This window comes from Plecotus auritus (assembly GCF_963455305.1).
Source record: "Plecotus auritus genome assembly, chromosome: 6".
NCBI lineage: Eukaryota > Metazoa > Chordata > Mammalia > Chiroptera > Vespertilionidae > Plecotus > Plecotus auritus.
The window spans coordinates 43,973,500-43,978,877 of NC_137773.1; the positions used below are offsets into that span (position 1 = coordinate 43,973,500).

Below are 5,378 nucleotides of genomic sequence, written 5' to 3' on the forward strand. Positions count from 1 at the left end.
ATCTGCCAGTAAGTAATATTTCCTGTAGGAATTTACAAATATTGAACTAAAATTATATTTTGGGGTTTCTTTACTTCATCTTACTGTGATTACATGGTTGCTCTAAGTGTCAATAATTTAAGAAGAAAATCTGGTACTTCCTTCTGGGTATTTGGAGGCAAATAGCCTTTCAGCGATTGAGGAGACAGTTATGGGTGACTGGCTGTACCTCTTGGTCAACAATGTGTAAAAAGAGTGACCAAGAGGATGTTCACAGACTTCCTTGAAGAACAGAAATTTGAATGTCTTTACATCCTCACATGCTTCCAATGCATGAAATAATCTGTTCTTTATGAAAATTATTAACCTTATTATTGTCTTCAGTTTTTTGTTTTTTGTTTTTTTGTTTTGTTTTGTTTGTTTTGTTTTTGTGTGTGTGTGGAAATATTTTAATTAGAGGATTCTTAGATATAGTGGTTAATCTATTGCCCACAATTCCTCACTAATTAGGCGCCTCATGTTGGGGACACACTCTCTTCCCTTACAGTAGAAACAGAATGATCACATTTCATAGTTCTCCTGTTACAAGATTCACATCTTTGTTAAGCCAAGAACTGTGGCACAAAAGGATATTTCATTAGCCAAAGTCACGACAATGTGCTAGAAACATCGATTACTTTAGAATGCTTTAACTAGAAAATATATTGCATTTCCATATATATTAACCATATACATGTGTAACTATTTCTAAGTGTAATTCAGTCATTACAAAATTAGACATTCTGGGAGGGGCTATACACATATGACCCACTGCACCCCCCGCATAAGACCCTCTGCATTAGAAATAATCATGAACATCAAACCGAGAGTACAGAAACCAAACAGACGTCCAGCTAAGCAAGTGAACAAGGCACTGGGCCCTTGGGCCATGCTGTCGGCTGAGGGGGCCACCTTTCTTAGGGTGAACAGAGGCACCCCTTCCTGGCTGACCAGCTCTCCTTGTATTCCTCACCCCTTTGGGGACCATCCCCACCTCAGTCTGCATGCCAGAGCCACAGGCAGCCTGGTTCTGACAAGGGTTCTCAGGTGGGAGGGCAAGGCTGGTTGATACAGGGCCAGTTCTGGACCTCTGTACTGGTCAGCTCTGTGCTCACTGGGACCCAGAGACCAGGTCCCCTTCTGTCACTTCCTGTCTCCATGTACCTACTTCCCCACTGAGCCAGGACTCAGGACTCCGGGAAGATTCGGTGTAGGCTCATGTTCCAGGGTTCTTTCTGAGGAGAGCAGCCTCCCTGGGCTACCGGGTTCAGAGTGTTTCAGGAAAAGAAAGAACATGCGCCAGTGGCCCTCGGAGCTACTTGCTAGGGGTGTCCCAGTGCCCGAGACTACCTGCACCCAGGGGTGGGGACCAATGTGGTGAGCGTGGAGGGCCAGGCTGCTACACGCAGATGCCCAAGGGCAGTGCCGGATGTGAGGAGGCTACATGTCATGGGTCAGCCACCCTGGCCTGGGTTTAGGCATCTCGTGATGGCTCAGGCAGAGCACGCCTTAGAAGAGTCTCGACATAAATTCCAACTTGGCCAGATCTGAACCCTAGCGCTCTATAGCCCAAACGCCCAGGTCGGGTGGACAGAAACCCCGGACACACATCATCTATGCACACAGCACTGTTTACAAAGGACCAGGACAGGTGCCACGCAGGACCCAGGAAGAGGCAGTGAGACCTGCTGGGGCCCAAGGCGGTGCTCTGCGGGGCCTGGAGCTGTGGAAGGGGGTGGGGAGACACTCCCTGAGGCTGCCTCCTCATACTTTTAATGACAATAAGGCAACAAAAACCTTCATATAAACAGTTTATTTACTCTAAACAGCAACACAGACCAAACGCCATATAAACACAAAGGAAGTGATGCGAAAACAAGAGGCTGGCTGACTTTGGATCTGAGGCTCATAGCAACACAACCCGGGTTCTGCGGAGAGAAGGACAGAGGCCCAGGGAAGGGGACAGGCCGATTTCCTTTTCCTACAGCCAGCTGGAGGGTAGTGTAGCTCTGACAGGGGAAGCATGCCTGCACCCGTGAGCAAAGGGAACTAGCTCCTCAGGAACTCATCCTATCTAATAAAGAGGGAACATGATAATTGACCATCACTCCATCACAAAGATGGCTGCACCCACAGCTGAGGCCAAGTTCCCATAAGGAGCCTTAACAAGCAATCAGCAGGGACCTGAGGCTATGCCCTCCCCCGCCCCCCGTTGAGCTTGACAGGGGACCTCAGGCCGCTCCCCCCACCCAGTGGGGCTTGACAGGGGACCTCAGGCCACGTCCTCCGCCCTGGCGTCAGGCTGGGGGACCTCAGGCTTCGCCACCCCCCGCCCCAGTGCCAGGCTGGGGGACCTCAGGCCATGCCCCCCACCAGGTGGGGCTTGACAGGGGACCTCAGGCCATGCCCTCCACCCAGTGGGGCTTAACAGGGGACCTCAAGGTGCACCCCCAGTGCTGAGTTGGGGGAACTCAGGCCGCTCCCCCCACCCAGTGGGACTTGTCGGTGGACCTGAGGCTGTGCCACCCTGCTGGTGGGGCTTGATGGGGGACCTGAGGCTGTGCCCTCCCACCTGGCAGGGCTTGATGGAGGACCTCAGGCCATGCCCCCCACCCAGTGGGGCTTGACAGGGGACCTCCAGGTATGCCCCACCCTTGTATGGGCTGGGGGACCTCAGGCCACGCCCCCCATCCTGGTGCTGGGCCAGGGGACCTGAGGCTATGCCCCTTGTCTGGCAGGGCTTGACAAGGGTAGGACTGGCCAGGTCTGGATCTAGCCAAATGGGGTGGGGGCACGCAGCCGGGTCTGTGTCTCATGCGATTTTGAGGCACATGTGGGTGGGCAGGGACTTGACTCTGGGTCCCGTGGTGCACCCCAGACTCTGACAGGAGAAAGGTTTTCATATACATTTTACTAAATTTCTTTCATCTCTGACACATCTATTATAGAGAAAGGGCAAATAGCAATATTAAATTATTTCCTCTAATTAATCCCCTTTTAATGTGCACGAATTTCATGCACCAGGCCACTAGTAGAAGTATAAGAGTTTATCATTTTACAGTGGTTGAAATACTGACATCAATATTAACAAGCAATCAGCAGGGACCTGAGGCTATGCCCTCCCCCACCCCGGTTGAGCTTGACAGGGGACCTCAGGCCACAAATAAAAGCAAGTTTTACAGAACAATCAAAATACAAAAGACTGAAGGAAGAGACCCTGTATGAAAAACTGGGCAATTCAGCAAGTGGAGAACTGTGAACAGTGGCGGAAATGGAAAATGGTGCCCGCCCACCTCCCCCATGTGACTAGTAATTGTATAGAGCAACGCCGGATCTGCAAACGTTGTAAACAAGTTCTTGCCAAACCAATCCCTTCCTTTAGATCAGGGGTCCTCAAACTTTTTTAAACAGGGGGCCAGTTCACTATCCCTCAGACCGTTGGAGGGCTGGACTATAGTTTTTTAAAAAAAAAAAACTATGAACAAATTCCTATGCGCACTGCGGGCCTGGGACGAGTCGGCTGCTAAGCAGGACAGGCAGCGGCACCCGGCGGGCCGGATAAATGTCCTCGGTGGGCCGCATGTGGCCCGCGGGCCGTAGTTTGAGGACGCCTGCTTTATTGTTGCCCCAGGTCGCTACTTATGAGGGTGCAAACTTCTTGGCTTGGGCTCGAACTCTTTTCTTATATTCCACTCTGTCTTGGCAGTGAATTGTGTAGGCCTCTGCTTGAGCTGGATCCTGAATATTTGGTTCATTTAGAAGTTCCTGTGTTCCTAATAAGATCTGCTTAATTGTGATGGCTGGCCTCCAGTCCTTGTCTTTCTCCAGGATAGACAAGCACACCGTGCCCGAAGGGTACACGTTCGGGTGAAATAATGGTGGTTCAAATTTGCATTTCGGAGGTGAGGATGGATAGTCATCTTTGAAGAGCATGCGTCATTTATTTTTTTATTTTTATTTTTTTATTTTTTTAAAATATATTTTATTGTTATTTTACAGAGAGGAAGGGAGAGGGATAGAGAGTTAGAAAGATCCATGAGAGAGTAACATTGATCAGCTGCCTCCTGCACACCTCCCACTGGAGAAGTGCCCGCAACCAAGGTACATGCCCTTGACCGGAATCGAACCTGGGACCCTTCAGTACGCAGGCCGACGCTCTATCCACTGAGCCAAACCGGTTTCGGCGAGCATGCGTCATTTAAACAAGCCTCCTTCCCAAGGGGTCCCTTTTTTCCCTGGAATGGCACACTCCCAGTTTGTGAGGTTCATCATGACGTGGGGGATTTTTGTTGGGACAGCTACAAAACCAAATGGGTGGTCTTTTCTCCAAGCTTTCCTCTCCTGGGTGAGTCTGCTGAGGGCGATCCCCGACATATTCAAAGTCCTAGGGCGGCCTCAGCCCTGTGAGCGAGGCGGACGAAGGGGTGGCGACTGAGGCGGCGCGGCACTTCGTTTGTCTTGGGACTTCCCTCCCGAGCCCCCTTCAGTTTTTATTCTCTATTAAAAGGTGTAATTCAATCATCACACTTATTGTTAATGCTGCTTCCTAGTAGAACACTCCAATATCAGTTCTTTTAAAAACATTGTTGCATAAATATCACCTGGGAAGGAACTGGGGTGCTTCCTAGTGTTGCTATTTTAGCAACAGAGTTCTTGTTTTTCTAATGACACAATAAATATTATAAAGAACCGCTACCCAGGTTGATGTGGGAGTAGAAAACCCATGAGTCTGCCACTCGTTTCCACCCTCCACAATGCTCTCCCTACCCCCTGCCTGCCGGGGGGTGCTTCTCAAAGACCCTAAACCCTGGGAACTCATTCTGAAATCTGCTTGTTCATGAACTACTAGAGGCCCAGTGCGCACGAAATCGTGCACGGTTAGGGTCCCTAGGCCTAGCCTGGCCACCGTCGCATGGCCTCTGCTGCCCTGCGATGCTACGTGAAGCTCCCCGCCCCGGGACACTCCGGGACGCTCCGCGATGCTCATGGCCCCTCGATGCTCGTGGCCCCTCGACTGCTCTGAGAGGCTCCCCCTGCCCTCCCACCACTCAGCGAGGCTCCCCAACCCGCAACTGCCCCACGAAACTCCCCCGCCCCACGACTGCTTCACGAAACCTGCTGCTGCCTGGGTGACTGCTCCGCTAAGCTCACGGCCACCCTGCAAAGCAGCCCGCCACCGCTGCTCAACAGTCCCCAGTCCCGCCCCGCTGCCAGCCCCCCTCATGGTGAGCAGCTCGGGGGCTGGTGGAGAGGGGGAACTGAGAGGTGCTCCATGCACTTCATGGTGACCGGTCATCCGTTCAGCCGTGACACCACCTAACTCTTTTTATATATTAGGATGAGAATGCATCCATCCTTCA

At 51.3% G+C, this 5,378-nt stretch overlaps 1 pseudogene across 1 annotated transcript; it reads right to left on the reverse strand.

The window, feature by feature from the left end:
- Window positions 1-3,657: 3,657 nt before the first annotated feature.
- LOC308250045 (SUMO-conjugating enzyme UBC9-like) lies at window positions 3,658-4,392 on the reverse strand (annotated as a pseudogene). Its single transcript has 2 exons — window positions 4,215-4,392; window positions 3,658-3,956 (listed from the first exon to the last, which is right to left on the reverse strand). The product of its transcript is annotated as an SUMO-conjugating enzyme UBC9-like (transcript).
- Between the last annotated feature and the right edge of the window lie 986 nt (window positions 4,393-5,378).